We start from the raw sequence: 19,857 nt of genomic DNA, 5'->3' as shown, positions 1-19,857 counted from the left end.
AACTCTTAGGAGGCCAGGCATTATGCCTCTTCACAGATGCTCATAAATACGGATGGGTTCATCTGCTGTTTTATTTATCTAATGGGGAGAGGCCCGTCTTTTTAATCACTGAGGTGTTGGCGGTGATCTAAATAAGAAGGCCCCCATCAGCTCATAGGTTTGCATGCTGAATCACTGGAGAGTAGCCCTATTTGAGAAGGATTAGGAGGTGTGGCCTTGTTGCAGGACGTATTTCACTGGGGGTGGGCTTTGGGGTTCTATCTATCTATCTATCTATCTATCTATCTATCTATGTTTATGATTTATTTCTTTTTTTCATGTGCATTGATGTTTTGTCTGCATGTCTGTCTGTTTGTATGAGAGTGTCAGATCCCATGGCACTGGAGCTACAGACAGGTTTGAGCATCGTGTGGGGGCTGGGGATTGAACCCAAGTGCTCTGGAAAAACAGCCTGTGCTCTTAACCCCTGAGCTAGCTCTCAAGACCCAGCCTCCGAGGCTTTGAAAGCCAAGCCCAGCCTCTCTTTCTCTGTCTCTGTCTCTGTCTCTATCTCTCTGTCTCTGTCTCTCTTTCTCTCTGTGTCTGTCTCTGTGCCTCTGTCTCTCTCTTTGACTCTGTCTTTCTCTGTGTCTCTGTCTCTCTTTGCCTCTCTGACTATCTCTCTCTGTCTTTCTCTGTGTCTCTGTGTCTGTCTCTCTTTGTATCTGATTATATCTCTCTGTGTGTCTCTTTGCCTCTCTCTGTCTCTCTCTCTAGCTACAGAGTAGAATGTAGCTCTTTGCTGCTTCTCCAGCACCACACCGTGCTTCCAGCCTCTATGATAATGACTTAAGGCCCTGAAACTGTAAACAAGCCCTCAATTAAATGTTATAAGAGCTGTCTTGGTCGTGGTGTCTCTTCTCGGCATTGGAACAGTGACTAAGACAGTGCTCTGCCCAAGTGGCATCTCAGCGGCTGACTCAAGATGCTCCGCCAGCTTATATGTGGCAGCAGCCTTCAGGTCACCTTGCAGGGAACCCATGCGCTCTTGCATGCATGCAGCCACACCCTAAGAAATAGCTTAATATTACTTTTCCCAATAGCTATTTTTGGTGACTTTTCTTTCTAGCATTAGTGAAGACACATTACCAAATGTTAAAAAGGGAGTCTGCCAAGTGCAGCAGCAAGAGCAGAAAAAATATTATTAAAATTGGGTATAAACTTTCTACCTACACCCTCTCTGCAACAGGGTTCACCCACAGGCGGGGAAGGCACGACTTCTGGTTCTCGTGCAGGCTGAGGGCTGGGTGTGCATTTGAGCTTCTACCCTGCCTGACTTTCTAACTGAAAAGCTGAGGGTGTGGGCTTGGAAGAAACCCCCAGCCTCCAGCCTCGTGCCCTTGTCTGGGTCCTCAGGGGACACCACCGCCCTTCTCTGCCTGCCCTGGAACCTCCTTCTCAGAGATCTGAAGTGACCACAGCACAGCACATTAATACTCTTAACTATTTAGAGAGTGCAGGGGAGGACTCTTGAGCCCTTGCACAGATAATTAAAAAAAAAAAAAAAAAAAAACACCCAGGGAGAAAAGCAATATAAAATAAACAGAAAAACAAGCTCAAGGCACCAGAGGTTTCTGAAAAAAAAAAAAAAACATCTTCCCAGTTAAACAATTTTAAGAATTCCATAATTCGAAACGCACCCCCACACACTCCATCCCACACAAATGCTCTCTTTATTAAGCCACATTCAAGCGGCAGGATCTCTGCTTTCCTCGCCCTCCTACAGGAGCTGCATCCACAGAGGGTGTCATCACCACAAGCCATCGGGGCTGGGAGCTGGCCACCACTCAGCAGGGAAGACTTCCCTGCACCCAGAGGGAGGACCCTCCTCTGCGCACCACCAAGAAGCTGAGTGTTGCCGCTTCAGGAGACGCACGAGCTTTCATTCAAGAGACTGATCCTTCCCATGCTGCACATGCTCAGTCACTCTCCTGGTGTGACAGAAAGAGAGAACTACAGCTTGCTAGATTGTTTTTGGAATCACCGCCGCCACATTTCTAACAGGTCAAAGGGGCTGTGAGAGGAGGGGACTAGTAGCTCAGTGGTAGACTGCTTCCCTAGCATGCTTGAGGCTTCGGGTTCAAATGTCAGAACCACATAATAAAGTAAGATAAGATCTACTAGTCAACTACTGGGCTATGGAAAAGAAACAAAAAAAAAAAACTGCCCAACAGTAAAAAGCAAACAAGTCTCCCCTTTCTCCAAAATTCATCTGGGGTTACAGCAGAGAGTCGAGATGAGCATGGGAAGGGAGGAAGGGAAGTGGGAGAGCGCATAGACAAAGCCAAGTCAGCTCTGGACACAGACGCTTCCTGCTGCAGTGGTCAGTGGTCAGACACTCCTGGCTGGTCAAAGCGCTGAGAATAAATACCTGCAAAAGCCGGGCGGTGGTGGCGCACGCCTTTAATCCCAGCACTTGGGAGGCAGAGGCAGGAAGATTTCTGAGTTCGAGGCTAGCTCTGGTCTACAGAATGAGTTCCAGGACAGCCAGGGCTACACAGAGAAACCCTGTCTTGAAAAAACCTAAATAAATAAATAAATAAATGCCTGCAAAATACACAATCACAAAAGTCGGTATCATCCCCCCCACCCCCAGGACACGGGCGCCATCACCCAGAAGTGGTGAGAAGAACAGCAGGGGTGTGGAGTGCTCACTTCTGGGCATGATGGGTCCGTTGCATCCACAGCAACTGTGGCTGCCCACACAAGGTCAGAGCCTTCAATATCCTTTCCTGGAGGGGGTGCACTCAGGAGGCCCTGATCCTCTTTGAGGATCATTGCTGGGGGAAGAAAGTTCCTGGTAAGGGGCCCATGCCACACACATACATGCCTACATGGACATACATACATGTACATGCACACATGTACAAACACATGCACACACACACACATACACATACACACATGCACACCCAAGAAAGAGTGAGGGTCATGAAAGCAGAAGAGGGTCTCCCTAGAAAGAGGGAAGAAAATCATCGGTGGAGGGGGGAAGATACAATGATGGGGGAGGGGAATATGATTGAAATATAATGTGTATGTGTATGAAAATATCATAATAAAACATGGCATTAAGTGTATAGTGTATAATTCCTTTTTTTAATGATTTTTTTTGTTGTATATGAGTACACTGTAGCTGTCTTCAGACACACAGAAGAGGGCATTGGATCCCATTAAGGATGGATGTGAGCCATGTGGTTGCTGGGAATTGAACTCAGGACCTCTGGAAGAGCAGTCAGTGCTCTTAACCACAGAGCCATCTCTCCAGCCCTAGTGCATAATTATTATATGCTATCAAAACATTTAAAAAGAAAGTCATGGAAAAGGGGCCCCACTTCTCTGCCCTCTGTCCACCATGGTAAGGCTCACTCTGGCTTGAGGGACAGACACCTCAAAGTGTCTCCTGAGCCTCAGGAAGCCCAATGTTAAAGTGGACAGGGAAGCCCATGAAGTCTCAAATCTACAAAAGGAACTACAGGTAACTAAGGAACACTGAGAGAGGAATCAGAGAGCAGAAGAGATTGTTTTTCTCAGGGAAGAGCACATTGGCTGGCTATCCAATACCAACGGGTCAGCTCTGAAAATTAACATACATACAGGTAACACTATATAGACTGAAGGGGGTGCATTCAGGAATATGAATGTGTATACATATGTATATGTGCATATATACACACATGCACACATACATGAATACACACACACACACATACGCACACACACACATGCACACACACTACTAAATGGATTTTTTTAAACCATAGATTGGATCCTGACCCCTAAATCAGAGCCTTTTAAAAACAGCTTCCTCTTCTGTATAAAGTACTATTAGGACACCTGAATAAAGTACTATTAGGACATCTGTAGATTAGAGCACACCACTGACTCAAACTTAATTTCCTGATTTTGACAACTGCGGTATTTTTTAAAAAGTCCTTTTAAAGGAAGGCAATATATGCTAAAGTATTTGGGACAGTACAGGTACATTGTCTCCCTGCTGATCTGACATCGTACAGGAGAAATTAGGAGCTAAGCGTGTGTCTGTACACACATCCACAAATAGATGCAAGGGAGAGTGGGAGAAAGTGCCAGAAGATTAAACAAGTGTGGACGAAAGTTAATATTTATAGAATGCGGCTGAAAGGGAGATCAGAACTTTCAAGCTTATTGTCGAAGCATTTCCGTAAATCTGAATTAGTAGTTTAAGTTTTTAAAAAAAATTAAAGGGGAATGAGATTGTTAGAAAAACAAAGTGATAAAATAATCATGTCAGGGTCCTGAGCCAGGCAGAGGTGGGAGTGCACACTGGGCCTGCAGGCCAGGCAGAGGTGGGTGTGTACACTGGGCCTGCAGGCCAGGCAGAGGTGGGTGTGTACACTGCCTGCCAGAGCTCCTGTCTCAGCTCTGCCTTGAGTTATCCTGTGCTCCCTCTACTTCAACCTCTGTATCAGCCTCACAGGATGGAGGGAACATGGGCTCCACTCGGGCAGGGCTCTGACTGGACCCTGAAGCTAGGAAGGAGAAAAGAGGAGGTCAGGAGGAGAGGAGACAGGGTGCGGGAACAACTTCAGAACCCCACGCTAGGGGCCAGTGAGAAAGGCACCAACCAAGCCCAGCATGAAGACAGACAGAGAGAGGCACAGGATGACAGCAGGGCATTAGTCAAGGAGAAGGGCAGAGGGAAGGCTCAGTTCTGCAGCCAGGACCCCTCTAGGGGAACTGTGAGGAGGCAGTTTCCACAGAGAGATAAAGGAAGTGTTCAGTCAAAGGAGAAACCACACTAAGCTCAACAGAACAGCTGATCTGGCTTTAATGCAGTCTCTGCCCTCCCCACACAACCGTCAATGGCTCCCCGTGGCTCTTTCCATTGAGTTTAAGTTCATTTAAAATCCACATAAATTGGAAACTCAGTTCAGGCTAGGTGTGGTAGCACATGCCTGTAATCTCAGCCCTTGAGAGGCAGAGGCAGGAGGATTGTGAGTTCAAACACAGCTCAAAAATAAGCAAATAAAAAAAATAATAAACGTTCAGGTCCTTGGTCACATTAATCACATTTCGTGAGCTTCTTAACCACAGGTTAGCAAGTACCATGACTCCCTCCACTAGAGAAGGTTCTAGGAAACAGAATGGAAACTCTAGCACCATCTCTTACAGAAAAGATGACTGTCTGACAGAATGAGGGTGGGGCAGAGGAAAGAGGGAGCAAAGAAAGACAAAAGGACCATGACAAACTGACAAAGGAACATGTTCCCAATCGGGGACACACAGGACTAGAGTAAGGGAACAAGATTGTAGAATGGGTTTAGACTAGACTTAGGACAGACACAGAGACACTCCTGATTCCCAGACCAAACCAGTAAGATCCTGGAGAGATTGAGAAGGAAACACTTGGAGACTCACAGAAGGGCACAGCTGCATTTACAGAGGTGGAGAGCAAGATGGCAGATGTGGATGCCCGGCATCTTATCCATCAAAGGCCACTTTCTAAAAAGGAACCTGGAGTTTAAGGGAGAGAAAGCCAGGGCACTGACAAAGTGGATGCAGTGGGGTTGGTGAAGAATAAATACAGTTCTCTTGCTTCAGAGAAAAGCAAGCCTTCCTGAAATTAGAGTCAGCGTCAATTTAGAACAGATCCAGTCCGAAGGTCTTTGTGACTTTCTCCTGGGTGACCTGGTAGGCGAGGAGAAGAAAACAGACAAAGAGGGAGTTTTTGATATTGGAGACTGGAATATAAGAAGTCCACGTCTGCAAACAGTGGCTCACACCTTTAAGCTAAGCGCTCTAGAGGCAGAAGCAGTCAGATCTCTGGATATGAGGATATGAGGATAGCCTGGTCTATATAGTAAAACCCTGACTCAAAAAAAAAAAAAAAAGATAAACATGCCAAACCTGTCAAGACAAAACATGGTATTTTTCAGAGCTCACATGTGCTGATGGGAGAGGTGGAGATGTAGAGTCCTGAAGATGGGCTGAGGCATTACAATGACACGGAAGAACAGGCTGGAGTCCTCCCTGATGGTTAAAGTCAGGCACAGAGAAGGTGGAAAGATTCAGTAGGAAGGTTCTTAAAGGTCAATTTCAGTGGATTAAAGAAAATGCTGGCGGAGTTGTAGGGGTCAAGGCAGATCCACAGGGGTCAAGGCGGAGCCATGGGGAGGGGGTCAAAGGCGGAGCCACAGGGGTCAAGGCGGAGCCATGGGGAGGGGGTCAAAGGCGGAGCCACAGGGGTCAAAGCTGAGGTACTGTGTGGAGTGGGAGCGAGTCAGTGTGAACTGGAACTCACCTGCAAAGCTAGCAGAGCAGAGAATGCAGTTAGCTGCGCCTGGGTCGTTGTTTATGACTCTTCTAGAACCTCAAGTGAAGTGGTTTCCCTGCCCGAGTGAACAGCAGCCTCCAGACAAGCTGTTTTCTCCCTCCTCATCCACACTTTGCTTGTTTTTTCTTTTTAGGCAAACAAACAAACAAACAAAAAAGACTTTCCAAAAAAAAAATTGTGTTTGTCCTGGCGCCTAGGTGTACGTCAAAAGGCCACTTGGAAGAGATGGCTCTGTCCTGTGCTGTGCAGAGATTCTGAGCCTCAGGCTCATCTTGAGGGAGCTCAGGTGCCTTTACCTGCTGAGCCATTTTGCTAACCTAAGCCTTGTTTTTGTTTTTTTGTTTTTTTATAGAAAGGGTTTTGTTTGTTTGTCTGGTTGGTTGGTTGATTTTGGCTTTTTAAGGTCCTATGCCACCCTAATGATTCCATGTTGATGTTTGAGAGAGTCTAAATAAGCCCTGTCTTTTTCGAAATGTGCAGAGCACTTCTGAAGGGCCACCAGGTTTGGCAAGTACCAAACCAGGAACGCAAGAACGAGGGCCTTGAGAAGATAGTACCACATTCGAAGGGTTAAGACCTTGGAGGTGGCACTAAGGAACAAGGGCAAGGTCTTGTGAAAGTGTCCCACTGGGAAGGGGTGTTCTGGAGGAAGGAAGCTCAGTGCTCACACTCTGACAGAGGGGAGGAGGGGAGATGGGCTCAGAGACAGGAAAGTGCAAATACAGGAGTGGGTGGAGGATACACAAAAGGAGACACTGGTGGGTTAGCAGCCAGCACAGGAGGATGAGTCCTTTGCCAACAAAGGATCTAAGGTTGAGGACTTGTGGTTCATTAAAGGGTTGTAGGCCCACTGGCAGAATTCTTGGCCAACCAGGACTTTTGTATCTGTTTGCAAATCAGATTTCTAATATGTAAACCATTAACGATTCCTACGCCCTCAGGTAGGCGAGCTGGCAGAAGCTTACTAACTAAAAACTTGCCTTCCCAGCTAACAGCTTTACACAGAGAAAGTCAGATTCCCATGACTGTCAAGAATGTCCTTGAACCACAAAGTCAGAGTCATCTCAACTGTCCAGGGATAGGAATCGTGCCTGAGGAGGCTCCTTGGAGGAAAGGGAAGTTTATGGGGGGAAATGGCCTCTGTGTCATTTTTAGTACCATCCAGTGCTAAAATTAGAAAAAAAAAAACCACAGCCTGTAAGTCACCTCTATACACACACACACACACACACCAAGGCAGATACAATGTGCATTTCTTAATAAAGAATATATTTACTCTCAGAAGCCTAATTTGTTAATTTTTTATTACATTTATTCATTTAGCTTCTGTGCCTTGTGTGGAGGTCAGAGAACAACTTGTGGGGGTTGGATGGTTCTCTCCATTCACAGTGTTGATTCCAGAGATCAAACTCAGGTCCTCAAGTTTGCTGGCAAAGACTTTTACCCCCACCGAGCCATCTTGCTAGCCCCCACCCCCAAATCTTCAAAGAGAAAAAGCAAATGTCTGCCCCTAGTTCTAAGAGATTCCCTCTGTGAAGTCAAACCAGTCCAACATTATTTCTATGAAATAACCTCTAACAGCATACACAGACTTTAGACTGAGTGCACGCATGCGCACATCACACACACACACACACACACACACACACACACACACACGGCTTCTGCACATTGAAGAAATGACTCACTTAATTTGCCACTGCCTGCCACTACTGGGTTTTGATTTTACCTGTTCAGACTCAAAGTTTCCTATCAGATCTGGAAAGAAGTATTCAGTAGCTTGAGCCCTGATTGGGTTCAGGACTTAAGTGCACCGAAGGGATTTTTAACCTATGCATTTTAAGGATCTCTTCTGGACCACAGACTGTTCCCTCCATGCCACGTTGGGAGCCAGCTCATTGGAAACCCCTTGCGGAATAAACATGTCAAGTCTTGCATACCCAGAGGGGCCCTTCTTCGCCTCACAGTACCAGCAAAAGAGCCTTGTGCTGCAACTGGAAAGAACCAGAGCCCTTCCTTTCGAAAGAGGAAAACCGGAGAACCTGCGGGAGCAATGTAGCTAACCCACCCAAGGTCACTCAGCTCCAACTGGGGATGATATAGACTTGCCCCTAGTCCTGGAAAACTCTGCAAACCCTTGGCTCTCTTCAAACAGTCCCTGGGGGGCCTCTCCTGTCTGCTAGTCTGCAGCCCCCGCGAAGATGCAATGCCACTTGCGCTCTGCGCCTAACTTCAGCCCTGCGCGTCAGCATGCAGTTAACCCTCTCACGTCCAGAGTGTCACGCGGAGCACGCGCGGCTTCATCCCTCACCCCCTCTCCCCAGCACTATCCCATGCCTATCCATGGAGTGGTTGCTCCAAGGTCACATCGACGGTAGCTGCGGGAGCACCCGCTGCCTGGGTCCAGAGGATACCCAGACGTGTGGGAAGGGGAGACACCTCTGAAGACTCACCCGCGCGCGGATCTGGCGCGCCGAGGCTGCCCATGTCGTCGCCGGCGCTCTGGGTGCGGTGGCCGCGAGCGCAGAGCTCTGCGGGGCGAACCCGGCTGCGGGCCCGCGCTCCAATCAGCGCGCGCGCGGCCCGGCCCGGGGTTCGCGGCTCCCCCACCCGGGAAGGGCGCGAGCCGCCGCGCGCCTCCCAGAGCCGCTTCCGGGCGCGTTGCCTGGACGCGGTTGCCGTGGCAGCCCGAGCTGGAGGCTTTCCCCGCGCGCCCGCGCCCAGCCCGCCGGCGCCCCTCCTCCAGCCGCGTTCCCACACTCAAAATAGCCTTTCCGCGGCGCCGCGGGTCCCCACCCAGTTCGCTGCAGGGAGTCGGCGGGCGGGGACATGCAAGAACCTCAGTCCCGTCGTAGGGCGCGTCGACTTGGAGGCAGAGAAGGATGCTTCAAAGAGAGCCTAGCTTTCCTGGTGGCAAAGTCATCAGTCATTTTCCCGGGAATCCTAGCATCCCTTATGCACCAAGCCTGATTACCACAAAAATAGTTAGCTGCTTTTCCCACCTCAAACTGGGTAGAAGTTAGGGGGTGAGACCATAATCCGGGAAACAGCTCCTTCCAGCGCCCCGCCTGCACAGGTGATGGAACCCTCCAGGCGACAAGTGTATAAGAGGGAATCACCGAGCCTCGTGCACATTGGCCCAAGAGACAGGACTCCTGGAAAAATGCTACCCTGTTTTCCCTCCCAGCCCTCCTCCTACCTTCTGCCTCTCTCCCAGAGAGTTCCAGCTTCGCCCTCCTTCCCATCCGTGCTGGATTCTCAGCAGGAATCACTCACGATTTTGCTTCCTCTCCGTAGGTGGGGTTTAAGCCGAGTGGAGGATCCCACCTTTGCTCGCCTCACTGCGTCTGGTTCATAGCTCTTACGTAGAAGCATGGGCTTACCCCGGGCAGGTGCTCCTGTCTAGCGGCTCTCCTCTGCTCCCCAATTAAAGGGAAGCTGGAAAGAACGCAGGCTGTGCAGCCACTTGGGAAGGTCGGGTCTTGGAATCCTCGATCATATAGTTATTTATGTGTCATCTTGAGTGTTCTGCAATTTACTCGCCTGTAAAGTAATAACTCCACAACACACACACACACACACACACACACACACACACAGAGAGAGAGAGAGAGAGAGAGAGAGAGAGAGAGAGAATATAGCATTCATTCAGCTAACAGTATTTATTGAATTCTGCCAAGTGCTAGAAACTGCTTTATCTCAGAGGCGAAAAGGAGACGATGAAGATGGAGAAGTCATGGACTCTGCTCTTCTCCCGGCCATCGCAGACTAACACACATTAATCAAATAGTTAGACATGTATAAGAAAGACTGTGGTGGCCAGGAGGTCATGGCCTTAAGTTCTGTGTAACGGAGATCTCACCTAATAGTGTTCTTTTAGTGTGATGGCTTCTCTTTCCATATCACCTGGTGCGAAGTCTGTAAATACAGATAGGATTCAATCCCATGGTGGAAGGTTCTCTGGGAATTTCCACCATTTAAGATATATTTGAGGAGGTGCTGGGCGATGGTGGTGCATGCCTTTAATCCCAGGACTTGGGAGACAGAGGCAGGCGGATTTCTGAGTTCGAGGCCAGCCTGATCTACAGAGTGAGTTCCAGGACAGCCAAGGCTACACAGAGAAACCCTGTCTCGAAAAAAAGTTACATATATATATTTGAGGAGGTGAGGAGATGGCTCAGCTGATAAAGTGCTTGCCTTGCAAGTGTGAGGACCTGAGTTCGTTCCTCAGAGAGCACATACACACACACACACACATATACACACACACACACACACACACACACACACACATATATATATATATATATAGAGAGAGAGAGAGAGAGAGAGAGAGAGAGAGAAAACTCGAGTTGTGCACATATCCTCACACAAGCTTCCACACATGCACAAAATAAATCAACATGTTTTTCTAAGGCAGCCATGGGGATTTGGTGTTCCTGTGTAATTCCAGAGCTGAGAAAGCAGAAACAGGCCGACAGAACAGGGCTCACTGGCCATGCAGCTAGCCTTCTTGATGAGTTCTAAGTCTGTCTTTAAAAGGTGGACCATGCCTAATGAATGATATTTGAGGTTGTCCACACACCCACACCATAACACACACACACACACACACACACATTACTTGCCACAGTGTCTGGGAAAACACAGCTGTTATCATAAAGCACCAGCACTCCTCACAGTAAGGCCAGTCAGGTTCTGAGGTTTCTTACTGGTTCCCACAGGCCGCCTTCCCGTGTAGGTGTAGGGCGTGCCTCCCACCAAGACAGCCTGGTTCTGGGCACTTTGTTTCCCTTTCCCTCCTTCCCCCTCTGCTCCTCCCGGATCCTGCTTCAGCTTGGATACTGCTTCAGCTTGCCGCAGGCCAGCAGTCAGGAAGTCAGGGTCCTAAGAAGGGGAGAGAATGGAGAGCTGTCACTGCTGATGGCCTTCGAAGCATAGTTTCATTTACCACAAACCCTCCTCACACTTTGGGGTGAGGAAGGGCAATACCTGGAAGGCGAGGGGGTTTGCCAGCGTGCACGCACACATGCACACACACACACACACACACCTATTTAAATTAATTTTTAAACAATCATGCTGATTATCATAGGACACCACATTTTTCAAGATTCCTTTGCAAGGCCTGGTGGCTCATATCTGTAAATCTAGCAGTCAAAAGGTTGAAGTAGAAAGACTGGACGCCATTGTGATTTCCAAGTGAGCCTGGGTTACAGAGGGGACTCTGTTTTAAAGAAAACAAAAAGTAAAAACCACTTAATTAAAAAACAAAAACAAAGAACCATGATACTAGTTCTAAAATTTCAACAGTATCAAATCAGGCCCGTGACTTCTGCTTCTCTCCTCTCCCCTCCCCCCCTTTTCCAGGCAATCTCTTTTTAATCCTAATTTAAGCTTATCCTACTCTCTGTGACCCCTTTACACACCTGTCAGGTAAGCTGCAACCACATACTCAACTCAGTATTCCAGAATTGTTTGTATTGTAACTCATTACAGGAAATGGATTTTTTTGTGTGTTGCTTTAATTACAAAACCATGGAGTTATCACAAATTATCATGTGCTAGCAGAGTTTATTACTAAAAATGTTTTTTTCCTCGCCAAGGGAAGAAGTCTCGACTTGACTTGCCTTCACGAGGGACTATAACTATAAAACTAAAATTGGTTTTTATCAATGAAAGTTCAGCAGGTAAAGGCACTGGCCAAGCCTGAGACAGGAGCAGGATCCCTGAGACCCACACGCAGAGGCCAGAACTGACTCCTGCAAGTTGCTCTCTGAACCTGACACCTGCACCCTGGTGCATGCACCCTCTCTTCCCCAACACACAAATACATACATGTGATTTATAATAATTAATAAAAAGACAAGCAGTCTTGTAAACCTGGTATTATAATATTAGTTACCAGCCAGTTATAAATAGAAATAATTTGTACAGTCTTTGAGCCCAGACGATTCAGAAAGTTTGCTTTTAAAGTAACGTTGGCCTGTCTTGGCATCGATGCAGAAGATACAATGGCTAGGGTGTCAAACTGCCCGGCAAGCAGACTCAAACAGTCAAGATGAGACCCGGCAGATGGTTCGGTATACAAAGTGCTTGTCATGGAAGCATGAGGCCCAGAATTTAGAGCCCTAGAATCTATTTATAACACTAAGCAAGCATGGTGGTCACCTGTAATTTCAGCATTGGGAAACAGGGATAGGGGATCCCAGAAACAAGCTCGCTAGCTAGACTAGCCAGAATGGTGAGTTCTGGAAACAGTGAGAGACCCTGCCTCCAAAAACAGAGTGATCAAGGGGGACACCTAGTGTCCATCTTAACCTCCTCATGTCCACACATGTTGTAATACACATGCATGCATACATAACACACACACACACACACACACACTCGAATAAAATAAAAATAGTTGAGGGCCTAGGTTGGTCAAAAGTGCTATTTGCTGGGCCTGGAGAGATGGCTCAGTGGTTAAGCGCACTGGCTGCTCTTCCAAAGGACCCAGGTTCAGTTGCCAGCTCCTACATGTCATCTCATGACTATCTATAATTCCAGTCCCAGGGGATCCAATGACCTCTTCTAGCCTTTGTGAACATGCATGCATGTGGTGCATACATACAGGTAAAACACCCATACACATAAAAATAATAAATAAAAATGTTCAAAAATATTTTTTGAAAAATGGTATTTGTAAGAATGTAAAGTCGACGTGCCACAACAAAGGGGGTGAGTTGAAGATGAGGAGACAGAGTTGTTCCTCCTCTCCTCCTGCCCTGTCCTCCTGTGCAGCCCCACAGGTATCCAGATCTGTTGGCTGCGTCACAAGCCACTTATTCCTAAAAACAAGGAGCCGAGCAATCCTCCTCTTAGGAGTGGTCACACGTGGGAACAGAGAAAAGAAACTTTCCCACAGAGGAACAGTGAGGAAAAGCCAGGGGTGTGGGGGTTGGGACCATGTCAGAGAGGGCAAAGACAAAGAGGTCCACAGGTGACCTTCGTGAGTAGTTGGCAGATGAGTTAAGAAAGACTGGGTGGCAGAGAAAAGCAAGGGAGACAGGTCACTCTTCCCTGTGGTTTTTTTTTTTTTTTTTTTTTTTTTTTTTTTTTTTGAGACAGTGTCTCATTATGTAAACCAGGTGTGCTGGTTGGCTTTTTGCCAACTTGACAAAAGCTAGAGTCATCTAGGAAGAGGGACTGTTAGTTTAGGGTTTGTGTCTATTAGACAAGACTCTAGGGCATTTTCCTGATTGATGACTGATACGGAGGGCCCCGCCCACTGTGGGCGGTGTCATCCCTGAGCAAGCATTCCTGAGTTATATAAGATAGGTGATAAGAAAGCCCTGAGGAGCAAGCCAGGGAGCAGCATTCTTCCAGGGTCTCTGCTTCCGGTCCTGCCTCGAGCTCCTGCCTTGACCAACCTTCACAACGGACTACAAATACAAGCTGAACTAAATCCTTTCTTCCTCAAGTTGTTTTTGGTTGTGGTATTTATCACAATGCCAGAAAACTAAGACCCCAGGCTTGCCTGGAATTCCTGATCTTCCTCCTTAACTTTGGATTTTTGAGATTACATATGTGTACCACCATACCTGGCCAATGTTCTTTTTTTTTCTTTTGAGTCTTTTATTTATTCTTTAACAATTTCATAAATGTATACAATGTCTCTTATCCTGTCTACCCACAATGCTTCACTTCCAGACTTCCCTTCAAACCCAGCATGTGGCCTTCCAACCTTTATGTCCTCTCCTGGTTGTGTTTTGTGTTTGTTTGGTTTTTTGTTTTATTTTAAAAAATTATTCTATGTATGCTGCTTGCATCTATGTATGTGCACTTCATGCATGCCTGGTACCTGAAGAGACCAGAAAAAATGAACCTTGTCACCTTGAACTGGATTTGGAGATGGTTGTGAATCACCATGTGGGTGCTGGGACCCAAACCTGGGTCTCTAGAAGAGTGGCCACTGCTCTTAACTGCTGGGCCATCTCTCCAGCCCTGCGTTTTGTTTTTAAACCCACTGTGTTCGGTTAGTACTGTCTGTTGCACTGACTGACCCACAAATGCTGACTTCATCTTGTGCAGATGACCTTAGCTACTGTGGGCTTGTGGGTGCCCACACATGTCACATACAGAAGACTGCACTTCACAGCACTGCCCCCACCCCTTTCTGCAGTTCTTACATTCTTTGTGCCTCTCTTCTGCAATGTTTCCTGAACCTGCTCGTCACTAAAGAGTCGCCACAGTGTAAGGAAGAGCGAAAAGACTTCAGGGAGAGCTCTCTACAGGCGAGTAAAAATTCCTGGCCACTTCACTATTGTGAATATACGATCGCAGTGAGGGAACAGAAAGCCCAGAACATCATTCATGCTAACTGGCAATCAAAACTCCATCCTTAATTTCATCACCATGGTTTCTCTTTTAAAATATTTCATCATAGTCAAGGAGATGGCTCAGTAGGTGAAGGCAGATCCTTGGGACCAACACAGTGGAAGGAAAGATCCGAATTACTCTGGTTGTCTGTGACTTCCAAATACCCTTGGGTACACACACACAAAATAAACAAACAAAATGTAAAAAAATAAATAAATAAATTAAGTCAAAAATGAAATACTCCGGGCTGGAGAGATGGCTCAGCGGTTAAGAGCACTGACTCCTCTTTCAAAGGTCCTGAGTTCAATTCCCAGCAACCACATGGTGGCTCACAACCATCAGTGATAAGATCTGACCTCTTCTGGTGTGTCTGAAGACAGATACAGTGTACTCACATATAATAAATAAATCTTTTTTTAAAAAAAATACTCTAGCAGTTATGAGACACTTGAGCACCCCACCCCCATCCCCACCTCAAGCAGAGGGGGAGTTCAAACTGTGGGACATTATTTTCTTAAAAACTTGGCAGCCGGGCGGTGGTGGCGCACGCCTGTAATCCCAGCACTCTGGGAGGCAGAGGCAGGCGGATTTCTGAGTTCGAGGCCAGCCTGGTCTACAGAGTGAGTTCCAGGACAGCCAGGGATACACAGAGAAACCCTGTCTCTGAAAAACCAAAAATAAAAAAAAAAAAATAAAAAAAACTTGGCACAACTAATTAACACATAATAAATAACATATGTATTATTTATGTTATGATTTTCCCTTTCTTTTTTGATAATAATTACTGCTCAAAGGACATTCATTTTTCCCTCTTTTACATGTAAATATAATGGATATTTATATATCTGAATATATTATAATTGACTAGTTGTTTTGCTAGTAATTACTCTTCATGTCTAAGCTAATTCACAATTATGATTTATATATACATAATATAGTGTTAATTGCTGTCTCGCCATCTCAGAAATATTTTTTTAACTTTTTGTTGGTTCTTTGTACATTTCACATCATGCACCCCAATCTCATCCATTCCCCCTCCCCTCATACCCGCCCTCCACCCTTGCAACCTCAATTCCCAACAGAGAAAAAAATTCTTGTTGTGGAAGCTGTGGTACGTCACAGTGTGTCCCACAGCACACCCTTTTGTCCACACTTCCTTTTTTCCAAACGTTCATTGCAGTGACTCACTGGTCTGGTACGAGGCCTCTGGCTTCTGCTCCTCTGTCGATACTGGAGCCTCACTGGGACTCCTCTCAGGTCTCCTGCTGTTGCTCTGCATGGAGACCCTGCAGCTTTAGATCTGTAGGACTGGCTCCTGAAGGCACTCCAGCAGCTCACCAATGGAGTAGATATTGGGGTGAGCCAATTCAAAGCCCTGGATCTGGGTCTGCGAGGTATCTGAGCTGGTCAGCCTGCCGGCTCTCTCATGACCTGAGGGCTGACTCACCAGCAACCCCACAACCCCCCCCCACACACACACACACACGAAACCAGAGCCACCTCTACCCTGCCGCCCAGGAGAGGTACAGGGCCCGATCTCCCAAATGCTGTAGCAGGTGAGGGGCCCAGCCAACTCTCCGGCTCTCAAGACCCTGCCAAAGGTGCTGAGATGCAAAGGGGAGGGGTCTATCTATCATCTATCTATCTATCTATCTATCTATCTATCTATCTATCATCCATGCCATCATGGGAAGACTAGTGGCAAGGCCAGCTAACTCTCCCACATTCATATCCTCAGGCTGGCTCACCCACAACTCCCAAATTGTGTGTATGTGTGTGTGTGTGTGTGTGCGCGCGCGTGCGCATCTGTGCAAGCTCCCAAGTACTGCAGCTGGCTATGGGTGACATCAGCTCTCCTGCTCTCACACCCCCAGAGCAGAGCTCTCCCAGGATGCCCAGGCCAGGGGTGGGGCCAGTTCTGCACAGCCCTCAGACATTAATAAGTCCCCTGGCAGCACCCCAGACCACAGACTTCTGCCTGGCCTTTAGTGGTGACAGACCTCTGCTGCTGCAGGGTCACAGACCCAGATGTGGCCCCTCCGTAGCAGCATAGACCAGGGCCCCACCATGGCCCCAGGTGGCATTACCAGCTACTCACATCAGGCTGTTCCTCGCTACCCTTATGTCTACATTTCTGCCTCTCTTTGTTGTGTTTTCATCCTTCTGTTTCTCCATCACTTACTTGCTCCTCCTAGTGGTGCCCAGAGTTTCTGAGGGTGTGGGGTCATCTCTGGAGTGATCTCAGGAGTGTATGGCCTCGTCTGTGCATTCTAGCACCGGGCGGGGGTCGTCTCAGGCATGCTCTGCTGCCACACACACCCCTGCCCTCCAGGCCTGCTCAGCACCAGACTGGTGGGCATTTTAGGCTAGTCCCTGTCCAGGCTCCATGGCCCTGGTCTGGTGGCCATCTTGGGCTCACTCCTTACCCATGTCCACCTAGTGGGCCCATTTGAGTGTTGTCTGTCTCAGACTCACTCCCACTTGGGGCCTGCAGTCCAGGTGAGGTTCTTCTAGTCTCAGGCTCACTTCCTGCCCTGGGAACCCATCTAGGCCTGCATGGCACTAGATTGGTGGTCATTTTAGGCCAGCTTCCTGTCTGATCCTCATGGTGCTGGACTGGTGGTCATCTCAGGCTCTCTTTTTTATGGAGTGTTAGACTACTAATCATTGAAATGTTCCCAGGTCAGGACACTGAGTATAAACATGGCCTCTCCCCTCTCTACCACCTACTGACACACATGCGACACAGTAGCCAAACCTGCAATGCCTCTAGGGGTAGGGGAGTTTTGGTTTGTTTGTTAATTTGTTCATTTGTTAAGCAACAGTTAAGCACAGCCAGAAACAACAACAACAACAACAAAAACCATAAAATATTGGGAAAGTTCTTCTTTAGGTTATTTATGTCTTAACTTATGTAATTGCTGGTGTAAAGAGGGCAAATTCAGCCTCGGGTGTGTTTAAATAACTCACAACTGAGACTTAAGATAGCATGATCTGACTTACTGCAAAAATAAAGATTTTTTTCCCCAAAGAGTTTGTGGCCAGAAATTCTAAAATAAGTTCCTAACAACATGCATTCATTCTAAACTCAGTTTCCCAGCAAGAGAGCAGATAGAAAATCCCACTGCATATCCATTTTGGAAACGCTTTTCTTCTTTTATCCAACAGCTTTCAGAAAGAAAGCACCTTGAGCCTGGTGTGGTGTGGCACACACGTTTTAAGCCCAGCACTCAGAGGCAGAGGCAGGTGGGTAGCTGAGTTTGAGGCCAGCCTGGTCTACAGAGTGAGTTCCAGGACAGCCAGGGCTACACAGAGAAACCCTGACTTGAAGAAGAAAAAAGGAAGGAAGGAAGGAAGGAAGGGAGAGAGAGAGAGAGAGAGAGAGAGAGAGAGAGAGAGAGAGAGAGAGAGAGAGAGAGAGAATACCACCACCAAAAAAGTACCTGATGGACAGCCCCCCACCCCATAGTCTGTCCAGCCCAGTGCTGAGGTATTCTCAGACAGGTCGTGACACACAATAAACAACAAGGCCCACAGCTTCTGTCCTTTTTTTGCCAAGATGTGTGTCACTAGACATCGCTCTGCATAGGTAAGAGAACTGGAAGACAGTGTTTACTTCTGTCAAAGCAAGAAATGGAATGATGACCTCAGGATGTAGTTTAGTTGGCAGAGGGCTTCCTAACGTGCCTGAAGCCGGAGGACCCATCTCCAGGATGGCGTAAGTGGAGCTTAGTGGTTCATGCCTGTCACCCTGGAACCTGGGAAATAGAAGCACCAGGATTGGAAATCTTAACAGGGCTAACTTTGTGTAGAACTCGATAGTAGAACATTTGCCTAATGTGTGAAAAGCCGTGGGTACATCTTCTACAATAAATAAATGCATAGATAGAAGAATGATGGATAGATAGATAGATAGATAGATAGGCAGACAGATAGATGGATAGATAGATAGACAGACAAATAGACAATTGACCAATAGATGATAGATGATACAGAGTGTCCTGGCTAGTTTATGTCAATTTGACACAGCTGAAGTCATCTGAAAGGAAGGAACCTCAGTTGAGAAAATGCCTCCATAAGATTGGGCATTTTCTTAATGAGTGATCTATGTAGGAGGGCTTATCTGTTGTGAGTGGCCACACCTGAGGTCCTAAGTGCTATAAGACAGCAGGGCGAACAAGCCGCACTGCCCCTGGCCCGGTGTATCAGCTGCTGCCTCCAGGCGCTTGCTGTGCTTGAGTTCCTGTCATGACTTCCTTCAATAAAGAACTGTGCTGTGGACATGTAGGACAACGCATTTCCTCCCCACGCTGCCTTTGGTTACAGCAATAGAAATCCAAAGACACACAAATAAATACATAGATTACGTTAGATTTGATTATCGAAATAGACAATACAAGTTGGTCATGGTGACACAAGCCTGTTATCCTGGCACTTAGGAAGTGGTAGGCAGGAAGATGAAGAGTTCAGGGTCAGATTTAAATTCGTGGTGAGTTCAAGACCTGCCTGGCTCTTGGGAGAATCTCTCTCTCAAAAGGGGAAAAAAAGGGCAATCTAGATCTTGCACTTAAAATAAAATAAAATTAATTGTATAGAGTTGCTCTTAGAAACATGACTTTCTGTCATAATTGTCTTGGTTTCCCTTCAACATTTGACTGTGCTGGACCTGTCTTCAGGAGCCGGTCTCGGTGCCCTGGGTGATGCAATCGGCTGTAGGCTTCCCCCAGGAGGCACCTGACCCTGCACATCATACAGAAAGCCGTGGTCACTGGGAACTCAGGAAATAGCTTTTCTCTTCTCCTTGGAAGCATAAATACTCAGAAGACATTTTCTTCTTTTCTCTGAGGGAACTCATGCTGTGAACGCGTCACAAGCTACCTGTCCATCTGTCTGTGCTTCAGCGAGTTGGTTAGCATCCCTGTGACTCTGACTCCCCATCGTCAACACTGGGCAATGTGGTACCTGCCTCCTAGGCCTACTGGAGGTCAGAGGCACTGATTCACAAAGGGAACCTCCAACACTTCCATTTTTATTTATTGTATTACTTATCAGGTCCAATGTAAGAATTTTACTATGATGGTTTTCTCCCAAGCCCTTGTCAGCTCAGTGACTATGTAACAAATACTCAACAAATATTTATT

General features: G+C 47.2%; 1 protein-coding gene and 1 non-coding gene across 2 annotated transcripts in view; both read right to left on the bottom strand.

Moving 5' to 3' along the window:
- Fam81a (family with sequence similarity 81 member A) overlaps nucleotides 1-9,012 on the bottom strand; it is a 50,653-nt gene extending 41,641 nt beyond the window's left edge. Inside the window, exon 1 of the mRNA XM_052187899.1 lies at nucleotides 8,806-9,012. The gene's annotated coding sequence lies outside the window, so the exon portion shown is untranslated. The remainder of the gene's footprint in view (nucleotides 1-8,805) is intronic.
- Nucleotides 9,013-17,364: 8,352 nt separating this feature from the next.
- LOC127690366 (small nucleolar RNA SNORA17) lies at nucleotides 17,365-17,496 on the bottom strand. The gene has a single exon (XR_007979085.1). It is a non-coding gene; the product is annotated as a small nucleolar RNA SNORA17 (small nucleolar RNA).
- Nucleotides 17,497-19,857: the final 2,361 nt, after the last annotated feature.

The sequence above is a fragment of the Apodemus sylvaticus genome, chromosome 7 (assembly GCF_947179515.1).
Source record: "Apodemus sylvaticus chromosome 7, mApoSyl1.1, whole genome shotgun sequence".
Classification (NCBI taxonomy): domain Eukaryota; kingdom Metazoa; phylum Chordata; class Mammalia; order Rodentia; family Muridae; genus Apodemus; species Apodemus sylvaticus.
Note: the sequence above shows the minus strand (reverse complement) of the source record. Positions and strands in the feature narration are given on the sequence as shown.